This window comes from Chrysochloris asiatica, unplaced genomic scaffold (assembly GCF_000296735.1).
Source record: "Chrysochloris asiatica unplaced genomic scaffold, ChrAsi1.0 scaffold00014, whole genome shotgun sequence".
Lineage (NCBI taxonomy): Eukaryota > Metazoa > Chordata > Mammalia > Afrosoricida > Chrysochloridae > Chrysochloris > Chrysochloris asiatica.
This window is the reverse complement of record NW_006408532.1, coordinates 13,116,869-13,131,018: the sequence shown is the minus strand read 5'-3', so window position 1 is coordinate 13,131,018 and position 14,150 is coordinate 13,116,869. Positions and strand designations below refer to the sequence as shown.

The 14,150-nt window shown below is 42.1% G+C and overlaps 1 protein-coding gene and 1 pseudogene across 1 annotated transcript in view; one reads left to right on the top strand and one right to left on the bottom strand.

Annotated features, from left to right (window-relative positions):
• Positions 1–14,150, top strand: part of AK8 (adenylate kinase 8) — a 203,626-nt gene that overhangs the window by 16,122 nt on the left and 173,354 nt on the right. The window lies entirely within an intron of this gene.
• LOC102813746 lies at positions 6,162–6,840 on the bottom strand (annotated as a pseudogene).

Here is a 14,150-nt window from a genome sequence, read left to right as displayed (position 1 = left end):
AGGACTTCATTCTTCTTGGATCAACTATCAACACTTGTGGAAGCAGTAGTCAAGAGATCAGATGATGTATTGCATTGGGCAAATCTGCTGCACAGGAACTTTTTAAAATGTTGAAGAGCAAAGATGTCAGCTTGAGGACTAAGGTGAGCTTGACCCAAGCCATGGCATTTTCAATAACCTCATAGGATGCGAAAGCTGGACAGTGAATAAGGAAGATCGTAGAAGAATTGATGCCTTTGAGTTGTGGTGTTGGAGGAGAATACTAAAAGTGCCATGGACAGCCAAAAGAACCAATAGATCTGTTTTGGAAGAAGTGCAGCCAGAGTGCTCCTTGGAGGCCAGGATGGCTAAGCTCCATCTCTCATACTTTGGACATATTGTCAGGAGGGAACAGTCGCTGGAGAAAGATGTCATGCTGGGTAATATGGAGGGTCAGAGAAAAAAAGGAAGACCCCCAACGAGATGGATCAGCCAGGTGGCATCACTGATGGCGTCAAGTGTGGCAGTGGTAGTGAGGTTGGTCCAGGATCGGACATTGTTTTGTTCTGCTGTGCATGGGGTCGCTATGAGTCGGTTCCAACTCAATGGCACCTGACAACAACAATAACAACTTTATACGGGACTTCTGGTGTGGTACTGTGGATCAGCACTGGACTCCAAAACACAAGGTTGGCAGTTCAAACCCACCAGCTGCTCTTCAGAAACCTTATACAGAGTCACTATGAGTCAAAACCAACTCAATGGTACTTGACAACAATAACAACTTTATATGGAAAGTAAAGAGACCTTGGATAAGCAAAGTATTACTTAAGAACAAAGGTGGAGGCCTCTCACTTCCTGATATAAAAATCTACTATACAACCACAGTGGTCAAAACAGCCTGGTACTGGTACAGTGAAAGATACATCAATTAAACAGAATTGAGAACCCAGAAATAAATCCATCCACATGCAGCCAGTTGATCGTTGGCAAAGGACCAAAACGTATTAAATGGGGAAGAGATAATTCTTCAACAAATTTTTCTGGCAAAATTGGAAATCTATTTGTAGAAAAATGAAATAAGACCCATATCTAACATCATATACAAAATCAAAGTCAATATGGATTAAATACTTTAATGTAAAACTTAGAACTATAAAGATCATCAATGAAAAAATAAGAACAAACTTAGGGGCTCTGATACATGGCATAAATATACTATCAAACATAACTTAAAACACACTAAAGAAACAAAATAGATGACTGGGGCCTTCCAAAAATTAGACACTTATGGGCATTAAAAGATTTCACTCAAAGTCTAAAAAAAAAGAGCCCACAGACTGGGAGAAAAAAAATTTTTGTCATGACATATCAGATATGGGACTAATCCCTAAAATGTATAGAAAACTACAACACTTCTACAATGAAAAGATAAAATAACCCTATTAAAAAATGGACAGAGGACGTGACACTTCACCAAAGAAGACATTCAGGTAGCCAGCAAACATGAAGAAATGTTCACAATCATTAGCTTTTAGACAAACGCAAATCAAAACAATAATGAGCTATCTCACGCTAGCATTAATAGGAAAGTTAAAAAACAACAACAACGAAAAAAACCCCAGAAAACAATAAACTCTGGTGAGGATGTGGAGAGACTGGGATGCTCCTACATGGCTGGTGGGACTCTAAAATGGTGCAACCATTGTGGAAAATAGTGTTTCCACAAAAAGTTGGAAATAGCAATGCCGTATAACACAACAATCCCGCTATTTGGTGTTTATCCTCAGGAAATAAGAGCTATGCCACAAATAAATATATGAACATCCATGTTCATCACAGCACTATTCACAATATCAAAAAGACGGAGACAAAATGAGCCTAAATGCCCATCAATGAAAGAATGGATAAACAAAGTTTGGTACATATACACAATGGAATTTTATACAACATTGTTGAATAGTAACATTGAATCTGTGAAACATCTCATAACATGGATGAACCTAGAGAATATTCTGAGTGAAATTAGTCTAACACAAAAGGAAATATATTGTATGAAACCGCTGTTGTAAAAACTCATGGAAAGGTTTTCCATGCTAGAGGAAACATTTTTTTTTGAGAGTTACCAGGGGTGGGAAAGAAGGGAGAGTAATTCATGAGCTAGAGGGTAGACACATGTTAACTTGGGGACAGGGAAGGCAATATACAACAAGAGGGAGGTTGACAAAAGAATAATGGAGAAAGGTAGAAACACAGAGAAATGCAAAGGCTAAAGGGGTTAGAGGTAAATACTGTTATATGTGCAACCCTACAATAACAGTATTCTATAGGCAGCTATGGAGAAAGATGAGGCTTTCTGCTCCCCATAAAGTTTTACAGCCTCGGAAACCCTATGCAGGGTCGCTATAGGTCGGAATCGACTCGACGTCACTTAACAAGAACAACAACATGTAGCTAGATGGCAGATACACAGGCTGAATGGGTATGTGAGGGAGAGTGAAAGTATATCCACAAATATATGAGGGTTTTACTGTGGGTTACTGTGCTGGACTGCAAAGTCAGTTTGAACTGCAAGGTTGGTGGTTCAAGTTCACCAGTGACTCCTCGGAAACCCTATATAGAATTGGTTATGGGTTGCTATGGGTTAGATTTGATGCATTAGACACTAAAGACTGAAGACCAGAAGAGCTGTGGGATGACAGAAAGAAAGGTCATTAAGAAGACAAGAAAGAAGGATGTCAGAAGAGACTCTGAAACTTGCTCTCCAGCATAGAGATGCTAAAGCACACTGGAAGAAGTGAGGAGGTACAAGAGCTGAACAGAAAATTTCAAGTGTCAGCTTGAGAAGACAAAGTCAAATATTATAACGAAATGTGCAAAGACCAGGAGTTAGAAAACCAAAAGGGAAGAACACAATCAGCATTTCTCAAGCTGAGGAAACTGAAGAAAAAATTCAAGCCTCTGGGCAAATTATTGAATGATGCAGAAAGCATCAGAAGAATATGGAAAGAATACACAGAGTCACTGTACCAAAAAGAAATGGACTATGTCCAACCATTTCAAGATGTAGCATATGATCAAGAGCCAAGGATCCTAAAGGAAGAAGTCCAAGTTACATTGAAGGCATTGGCAAAGAGCAAGGCACTGGAAATTGATGTAATACAAATTGAAATTGTTCAACAAACTGATACAGCACTAGAGTTACTCACTCATCTATGCCACAAAATTTGCAAGACAACTACCTGGCCAACTGACTGGAAGAGATCCATGTTTGGATCTTTCCAAAGAAAGGCAACCCAACAGAATGTGGAAATCATTGGACAATATCATTGATATCCCATGTGAGTAAAATTTTACTAAAGGTAATTTAAAAAATGGCTGCAACCACACATTGGCAGAGAACTCCCTGGGGTTCAGGCTGGATTCAGAGGATGTGGAATGAGGGTTATCATTGCTGACTTCAGATAGATCTTGGCTGAAAGCAGAAAATACCAGAAAGATGTTTGTTTACCTGTGCTTTATTGACTATGCAAAGGCTTTCAATTGTGTGGATCATGACAAGCTATGGATAACACTGCAAAGTATGACTATTCTGGAACACTTAATTGTGCTAATGAGGAACTGTTACATAGACCAAGAAACAGTTGTTCGAACAGAACAAGGGAACACTGAATGGTTTAAAATTAGAAAACGTGTGTGCCAGTGTTCTAGTCTTTCACCATACTTATTCAATCTGTATGTGGAGCAAATAATTCAAGAAGCTGGATTATATGAAAACGTGGCATCAGGATTGGAGGAAGACTCATTAAAAACCTGCAATATGCAGACAAAACAAGCTTGCTTTCTGAAAGTGAAGAGGACTTAAAATACTTACTGATGAAGATCAAAGACCACAGTCTTTGGTATGGATTGCATCTCAATGTAAAGAAAACAAAAATTCTCAATGCTGGACCAATAAACAACATCCATATAAATGGAGAAAAGATTGAAGTTGTCAAAAACTTCATTCTTCTTGGATCAACCATCAACACTCATGGAAGCAGCAGTCAAGAAAGCAAACGATGTGTTGCATTAGGCAGATCTGCTGCACAAGACCTCTTCAAAGTGTAAAAGAGCAAAGATGTCAGTTTGAGGACTAAGGTCTGTCCAACCCAAGCCATGGTGTTTTCAATAGCCTCATATGCATGCAAAAATTGAATAGTGAATAAGGAAGATCATAGAAGAATTGATGCATTTGAGTTATGGTGTTAGAGATGAACAGTAAAAGTATCATGGGATGCCAAAAGAACAAACAGAACTATGTTGGAAGAAGTGCAGTCAGAGTGCTCCTTGGAGGCCAGGATGGCCAGACTTCGTCTCTCATACTTCACACTTATTATCAGGAGGGACCAGTCACTGGAGAAGGATATCATGCTTGGTAAAGTTGAGTGTTGGAGAAAAAGAGAAAGACCCCCAATGAGATGGATTGGACAGTGGCAGCAGCGATGGGCTCAGGCATAGCAATGATTGTGAGGTTGGTGCAGGACCAGGCAATGTTTAGTTCTGTTGTGCATAGGGTCGCTATGAGTTAGTACCGAGCCTATGGCACCTAACAACAACAACATGAGTTGGGACTGACTCGATGACACTTAACAACAACAACATTTACCTTTTGGAGTCCTGGTATGGCGCTGTACACCACAAGGTTGGCACTAGACCACAGGTCGTCAGTTCAAACTTACCAGCTGCTCCTTGGAAACCCTATTCAGGGTACTATGAGTCTGAGCTGGTTCCATGGCACTTAACAATAACAACAACAGTTTACTTTTGAGGGAGTGCCGTGGCTGTGTAAGATAATTGCTGAACTGCAAGTCACAAATCTGCAGTTTGAGCCTGCCAGTAACTCTGCAGGAGAAAGATGACACTTTCTGCTTCACGAAGCCTCGGAGACCCTACACAGGGTCGCTATGAGTTACAACCAACAACACATTTATTCTATGAAGGAGCCCAGGTAGCATATCGGGCTAGGAGTTGGGCTGCCAATCGTAAGGTCAGCAATTTGAATCTACCAGCTACTCCACAGGAGAAAGATGAGGCTTTCTGTTCCTGTAAAGATTTACAGTCTTGGAAACTCTATACAGGATTGCTATGAACTGGAACCAACGCCACAGCACACAACCACCAATATTTACCTTTGCTACAAACATACTGATGAATGTGGTATAGCATACAAGGGGCAAAATGATGACAATTTCTTAGACATTACCAAACACCTTGAGGCAATGACTTGCTGGGATTGGGGCTCAGGGTCGTAGTCTCAGGGGACACCACAGTCATAACATAGTACACAAAGACCATGTTCTGCATCCTACTTTGGTGAGTAGCAACTAAGACCTTAAAAGCTCATGAGAGGCCCATCTAAGGTACAAGTATTGGTTTCTCCATGTACAGAATAAAGAAGAGATGAAAATTGAAGATACTTGGAATCAGTTAATCCAGTGGACTAATGGCGCGTGTGAACATCTGTGTCTCCAACTCTGAGACCAGAAGAACTAGATGGTGCCTGACTACTACTGTCAGCTGCTCTGAAAGGGAGCACATTAGAAGGTCCCTGATAGAGTGAAAGAAAATGTGGAACAAAACTCAAAAATTATTAAAAATACTGGGTTTACTGGTTAGAAAGAGACTGGAGGAGCCCGAGACTATGGCCCTCAGACAGCCTTCAGATATGAAATGGAAATCATCCTCAGTGCCCAACTTTAAGCCAAGTGGTACATAGTTTCATAGAGGGGACAACAACACTAGGAAAATATGCTCAACATGGAATGGTCAGATGTTTCAAAATCACTAGGAAACATTTACAAGGACAAAGTTGAGGAGGGATGGGAAGGAGGGTGGAATAGAAATGAGAACCTCAGGGAGGAAGTGGGATAACTGTTGTTACATGGAGGAGATTGCAATCATTGAGATGAAACAAAATGTATGATTTGTTGAATGTAAAATGGATGATCTGCTCTGTAAACTGTCACTCAATTCACAATAAAAAGTAAAAAACAAAAACAAGCTACAGTCACATCATGTTGTCTCTATATTAAAAGATAACAAAAAACCTGTGTTGTACATGGAACTGCTTGTCTTTAACCATACATTTCTGCACTATCTTTATGGAATTTGCACCAAGAAATGTCTTCTCTTTTTTCCAATTAATTGTTCTTGTATGTAAATTGCTTTCTATTCTAGTATAGCCAGAGCAGTGCAATGTCAAAGCCAATAGTCAAAGGTTGCTTTAAGCATGCAGGAGGTGGGCCATTCCTGCCTTAGTCTTTCCCAATCCCATGGAATAGGAAATGCTCCAAGCCATGATCCTAAGAAACTAGAAGTTGTGATCTGGAGACTATTCTCCTAAAGAGATGTAACTCCATTTCTTCTGAAAACTCAGTTATGCTCTGATGTTTGGTCCTAGCAAACATAAACAAGGCACAGTATTAAAAGTAATACAAATGTTTGCAATTCCAGCTCCATTACTGGTGCTCCATACAGAACAAACATGAGAGCTAGAACAAGACATAGAGATAGCTTTTCAAATATCTGGCTACCTTGTTTGATAATGGACTTCTTTTGGAGGGTGCATTTGGTTTCACCACTGAATATAGTACTAGGTTGATAGCAGTTACAAAGTCCAACACATGCACAACCACGTCAAGTGGTTTCCAATACTGAATTTTCCCAAAAGAGTGATGGAAAGAAGGTGCTTAGGATAACTGGAAATATGCACAGGATATGGGCATACAATAGTCTCGGTATCAGTATCTTGCACGGTGTTTTTTTTCTTTTCTTCTCAACAGATTTTTTATTCCAACAAAAACAGAAACAGAATAGCATGATCAATGACATCTACAGAGAATCCACTAAACTTTTTTAATTTTTAAAATGTTTTATTGTGGATTATGTGATAGTTTACATGGGAGAATATTAGCTTTACATTCATCCTATCGTTTCATTGCCATGGTTACAATCCCCTCAATGTATCATCAACCAACCAAAGGGTATACCCTGCAAGCCTGCCCCCCAGTCGTCAGCACACAGCCCCTCTCCCTCTCTGGGTCTAAAGTCCCCAGCTGCTCCATCTCTCCACGGCATCATCTGTGCCTCCATCTCTGGTGTCACTGTTTCTCTGGGTAGGGTCCCACTCTCCACTCTTCTCCCTTGGTGGTCCTAGGGACCCCCGCTCCTGTACTGCGAAGTCAAACACTCCCCTCATTTTGCTACAAAATGTCTACCTTTACATTTCCAACCCTCACAGTCAGTCCTGATAACAGTTATTCACTATTGTACCACAAGAGACCTATCCCCGTCTCCTTTCATCAGCCCCACTCAGACAGATTGGATACTATTCAGTGAAGATTCTACCTTCCTTCACGCCCTCTGGATCTGGGCTCCCTCTTGAAAGCTTGTAAACCAGTTACTTCTTGACTTTATAGTCCCCCCATTTTGGGTAGCCAATGTCCAAGTTGCCCATCCCTGTCTACTCTGTATGGAGGGGGTGGTAATGATCCTTGCTGTAAAGATTTGTTCCCTCTTTTGAGTTACTGCATCTATAGGTGTAGGTCAAATTCCTTTATGGTGTTTTCTTGGGTGCCTATTTAACTCACTTGCCTGAGGAAGGGAAAGGGAGACAAGGCTGCCACCATCCACCATCAGACATGAGGCGAAACCTCGTATGTCTGGTTTTTAGAAGTAGATCTCCAGTACCTTCTTAGGTGCCTCTTGATAGACTCAACCCCTCAATCTTGGGTTAACAGCCAAGCACACTAACCATTTACTGAATCCAGTGGCTCCGTAATACAAATAGAAATATTCAAAATATTTCTTCAAAATTACCTTTGAAACTTAAGTAAGGATTTGCCCTTTAGGCATTCTTCACTTGGGACTCAGAGAGGGAGTTTGTGAGGGAGACAACTAAGAAAAGTAATAAAGATTTATCATAGGCTGGCTTCTCTCGAGAAGCAAAACCAGTGAAAGTTATATATGTGTATGTATATAAAGAGAAGTTTATATCAAGGATATGGCTTACAATTGTACAATTGGGAGAGTCCCAAGTCCGGCTCAGATGAACCAAGATTGGTAGACAGGTCCGGCAGGTAGGCAGTTAGATAATAAAGCAGGTCACTGGCTCAGGTCCAAAGAACTGGAGGTTGGAGAATGAGCCAGATGCTCGATTCAGACCCAGCAGAAAGCAAACAAGCTTTGCCTGAGTGTCCATTTTATTGGAAGCAGGCCATACCCCCAAGGAAACATCCTTTCAGTTGATTGGCTGCTCATAACCACTCATTGTAGAGTTTACTATGCCTGCTCATAGGCAATCATCCTAGAGTTAATTACACTGTATTAGCTCTCGCCATGGGGATAACACTGCCAAACCACTGGGCGTCCTCGCCCAGTCAAGTTGACACAAAACCTTAATGCTTACAAGATCACTGTGTTTGTTGAGCACTTGTTATACGCTTTACACTTTCTAAGCCTCCCCTCAAATCCCCACCTTCCCTTACCTACCTGATCTTGCCCATTTTATCAACTGATAAAAAAGCCAAAGCCTGTCAGGGTTATTTACATAATTGCTCAGGCCTGATAAAGATTCAATCCAACTGACACCCCATACAAGGAGTCCTGGTGGTGTGGTGGGTTACACACTGGGCTGCTAACCGCAAGTTAGCAGTTAGAATTCACTAGCCACTTCTCCGGAGAAAGACGAGGCTTTCCGTTTCTGTAAAGATTTATAGTCTCAGAAACTCTAGGGAGAATTCTACTTTGCCTTGTAGGACCTGTATGAGTTGGAATTAAGGATAGTGGGTTGTTTGCAGTTGGATATCCTACACAGAGCCCCAGCATGGTTGTTGTTGTTAAATGCCGTCGAGTCAGTTCTGACCCCTAGCGACCCTGTACAGGGTTTCCGAGGGTGTAAATCTTTACGGGAGTAGAAAGCCTCATCTTTCTCCCGCGGAGCGGCTGGTAGTTTCGAACCGCCGACCTTAGGGTTCACAGCCCAATTCGTAACCACTACGCTACCAGGGTATAAAGGGCCTGTTACCCAAACCAGCAGATGAATTAAACACCAGCTGACTCAGCCAGCCATGCTTACATGTGAAGGATGTACTCCTGTGATATCTGACGTCTCCTTCAAGCCCAACTTTTAAACTTTAGTCACTCACCATACCAGTGATAACCTTAAAGAGTAAATACAGTTCAGGTTCAAGTTGAACACAGCAGATAAAGACAATTACAGAAAATTCGACTCAAGTGGCATATGGCAGCCAAGGGCATGGTCACTTGTAGGGGACTCAGGACAGGTTGATTTGACATAATGGTTCGTCCAGGCAGGGTCTCCCACTAACTCTCTGTGCAGAGTCTGCCACCAGAGCTGGTTTCGTCCCAGTCTTCCTTCATTCACTGAGCAAGGGATATATGTGGCTGACGTTCCTCAGAGAATTTAGAAGTGAGTTTCCTGGGTTCGTTGGACCACCAGTGAGTGGTGGCAGCAGGATGACTCTCTTGGCCAGCTGTTGGTTGCAAGTAGCAGAGTCCCGCTAAGCTGGGTCTAAAGAAGGCTACCAAGACTCATGAGACTGATGGAGTAAACCAATAGCTACTTGGCTCAGTGACTTTGGCCACTCTGCCCGATTAGGGTTACTTGTTCTCTTATCTCAGTCCTCACTGCCATTGCCTTCCTTCTCTCCTCCCTGCCTCTCTTGGCCATACTCCTGGCCATTCATGACTGCCACCTCTTTCCTAGGTCTCTGTGTCCTCAGTTCAAACTACGAAGAATGTCCAAGTTCTCAGAAATGTGAACCTGAAGGGTTAGCTGTTCATGGAGCGGTCCTGGTGAAGGGTGGGCAAAGAGAGCAGACTATGGTCATGCAGTATGGACATGGCTGTGGGGATCCTTGGGAAGTGAGGGGTATGACTTTGGCAGCCCCCCTCCTGCTCCAATTTGCCTATTATAATAACTGGATAGGAAAGATAGAAAGTATTATTCCGCAAGACTAACATCCAAGAAATACTTGTTGTTGTTAAGTGCGATCAAGTCGGTTCTGATACATAGCAGCCTTGTGTATGGTTCCTGAGGAGTGTGACTGGTGCATTTAAACCACTGATCTTGCAGTTCAAACCAACCTTGTGGTCCAGTGCCTTATCCCACGATGTCACACCAGGACTATGACTCATATATAGTGTGTCTGAGGTGCTACTGGTGGGTTTGAACTGCCAACTTCACAGTTAGCAGTCCAGTGCTTACCCTACAGCACCACACCAGGCCCCCAAGAAATACTTAACCCAGTGGATTTCCTGCTGCCCCGTATTTCCTGACTCTCAGCCCTGGGAGGTTATATGCTACCCTGCCCCACCCACCAGCCTTATAGAAGTCAGTGTGTGTGGTCATTTGGGGCGGACACTGACTTCAGGGGGAACACGGTTTTAGAAAGAAAATTGTTGTCTCATTTTCGGCATAAGATAAATCTTTAAGGGTGGGGAAGGCAGGCTTACTTCTAGGATAAAGATGCTTTTATTAGTTCTTAAAATTCAGTATAGAGGAGGGAATTTAAGGAAATTCCTCCTGGGTTTCATTACACTAATTACCAACATATTTCAGACCACATCGAAGTGCTTTCAAGGGTGTCTTGTTGGGGTTCCTTGGTTCAGAAACATGGGCGGAAGAAAGATGAAAGGCAAGGACGTCAGGCCTAATCAAGGAGTAAAAGGGTCTGAGGAGCGAAAATGGGTGCGTGTCGGGGGTTGGCAGTGAACAGCCTTGTCTGTGGAAGCCTGCTTCAGGAGAGTTGCCTCTCATTAAACGTTGTTTTTAAAGTGTCTGCTGATTCAGAGTCGTTACAGCTCTTTTTTCAAGGAGTGTTAATGCCTTCAGATACCCAATTTCCTCCTGCTAATCCTGGCTTTGCGCTAAGTAAGATTTTCTCTTACATTGCTGGTGTTCACCAAGACAACTCCATTTTAGGTATTTCCAAAGTACTTCGTAATCACCTACTGTGTGCCATGGGAGATTAAAAGACAAATCCCTTCTCTTTGTTCCTGGGAGCCCCCAGCCCAATGGTGGAGGCTAATGGTACCACAAAACTGTACACAGCCAGGACACAAGAGTGAGGGAGCCTTCATTTCATCATTTAATTGGTTTGTTGTTAAGTACTGTGGAGACAGTTCCAACTCATAGTGACCCTGTACAGGGTTTCCGAGGCTGTAAATCTTTACGGGAGTGGAACACCTCATCTTTCTCCCATGGAACCACTGGTAATTTCGAACTGCTGACCTTGAGGTTGGCAGCCCAACTCGTAACCACTACGCTTCCAGAGCTTGGTGGCTTGGTTAATTAATTAATTAATTAACTCAATAAATGTGCTCTGAGAACCTAACCTACTAAGTCTTGGCTGCTGACTCTGGGCTGGGAAGGGGTACTGCTGTATGGGATATAGGGGCTCTGTGGAGCTAGAACCATGCTAAGTCATGTTAAGCAAAGCCTGATTCAAGGGCATAACTATGACTGTCTATGACATGGAAAAGAACCTCAAAGTCCACATGGGCAGGTTTGCCCCCAGTGCTAGGGATTCAAGGCAGTCAGGGATTGGAGACCAGTATTTTGTTTGTTTTTAAATGTTTATTGTGAAATACCATAGGTGGTGATTGTGGGCCACCAAGTCAGTTCCAACTCATAGTGACCCTGTATAGGATTTCTGAGGCTGTACATCTTTATGAGAGCAGAAAGCCTCCTCTTTCTCCCTCAGAGTGACTGGCAGATTTGAAATGCTGACCTCTGAGTCAGCAGCCCAGTTTATAATCCATTATGCTACCAAGAGTGTAGAGATATTCAAAAGTAGAGAGAATAATATAACATCTTTCAGATACCAGCCACTTAGCTTCAACAAGTATCAACTCATAGCCAATCTTATATATAGCCCTCCTCTCCTTCCCTGCCATGGGTTATTTGAAAGCAAACCCATTTCACTTCTCCATAGGTGTTTTAGTCTCTATCTTTAAAAGATAAGGACTCTTTTTATTAAAAGATCAAAATAAAAACCAAAACACACACATACATATATTATCACACCGAGAAAGCATAATTCCTACAATATCCGGTCAGGAGACAGCTTGCTTGTGTCCCTTTGCCCCATCTTCCACTCTGTCCAGCCCAGGACACACCACTCTGGCATGGACAGCATCATTCCCAGCCCTGACCATCTGACTCTTCTGGGACACTCAATGCCCTGCCAACTCTAGCTGATGTTGGCTGACTCAAGCCAAGGCCATTGGCTAGTGACCAAGCTACTTGGTGTGACTCCTGTTGTGGCACTGTAAGATCAAACCCACTAGCCAATCCTTGGAAACCCTGTACAAGGTCACTGTGTTGTTGTTGTTAGGTGCCATCGAGTTAGTACCGACTCATAGAGACCTTTTATGTACAGTAGAACGAAACACTGCCCGATCCTGGCCAACCTCACTACTGTTGCCACGCTTGAGTCCATCGATGCTGCCACTTAGCCAATCCATCTCGTTGGGGGTCTTCCTCTTTTTCTCTGACCCTCCACCTTACCAAACATGATAACCTTCTCCAGTGATTGGTCCCTCCTAACAATATGTCTGAAGTATAAGAGATGAAATTTGGCCATCTTGGCCTCCAAGGAGCATTCTGGCTGCACTTCTTCTAAAATGGATCTATTGGTTCTTTTGGCAGCTCATGGCACTTTCAATATTCTCCTCCAACACCATAACTCCAAAGCATCAATTCTTCTACGGTCTTCCTTATTCACTGTCCAGCTTTCCCATGCATATGAGGGTATTGAAAATACCATGGCTTGGGTCAGGCGCACCTTAGTCCTCAAGCTGACAACTCTTTAAAAAGGTCTTGTGCAGCAGATTTGCCCAAGGCAATATGTCCTCTGATTTCTTGACTACTGCTTCCGTGAATGTTGATAGTTGATCCAAGTAGAATGAAGTCCTTGACAACTTCAGTCTTTTCTCCGTTGATAAGAATGTTGTTTATTGTTCCAGTGGTGAGGATTTTTGTTTTCTTTACACTGAGATGTAATCCATACCAAAGGCTGTGCTCTTTGGTCTTCATCAGTAAATGTTTTAAGTCCTCTTCACTTTCAGCAAGCAAAGTTGTATCATCTGCATATTGCAGGTTGTTAAGGAGTCTTCCTCCAATCCTGATGCCATGTTTTTCTTCATAGAAACCAGCTTCTCAGATTATTTGCTCAGCATAGAAGTTGAAAAAGTATGGTGAAAGAATACAACCTTGTGGTACACCTTTCTTAATTTTAAACTATTCAGTGTTTCCATGTTCTGTTCGAACAACTGCCTTTTGGTCCAGGTACAGATTCCTCATAAGCACAATTAAGTTTTCCGGAATACTTAAACTTCTCAATGTTGTCCATAGCTTGTCATGATCCACACAATCGAAAGCCTTTGCGTAGTCAATAAAGCACAGGTAAATATCTTTCTGATATTCTTTGCTTTCAGCCAAGATCCATCAGATATCAGCAATGATATCTCTCATTCCACGGCCTCTTCTGAAACCAACTTGAACCTCTGGAAGTTCTCTGTCAATGTATGATTGCAGCTGTTTCTGTATTACCTTTAGCAAAACTTTACTCGCATGGGATATCAAAGATATTAGATGATTTTCGAATTCCGTTGGGTCACCTCTCTTTGAAATGGCACAAATATGGATCTCTTCCAATCAGTCAGCCAGATAGTTGTTTCCCAAATTTCTTGGCAGAGATGAGTGAGTGCCTCCTGTGCTGCTCACTTTCTTGAAAGATTTCAATTTTTATTCCATCAGTTCCTGGTGCCTTGTTCTTTACCAATTTCTTCAATGCACCTTGGACTTCCTCCTTCCGTATCATTGGCTATTTATCATATGCTACCTCTTGAAATGGTTGAACATTAACTATTTCCTTTTGGTACAGTAACTCTGTGTATTCTTTCCATCTTCTCTTGATGCTTTCTGCATCATTCAATAATTTGCCCAGAGAATCCTTCAATAACGAAAGTTGAGGCTTGAATTTTTTTATTCAATTCTCCCAGCTTGAGAAATGCTGAGCATATTCTTCCTTTTTGGTTTTCTGATTCCAGATCTTTGCACATTTTGTTGTAATATTTGGCTTTATCTTCTCGAGCTGATCTTT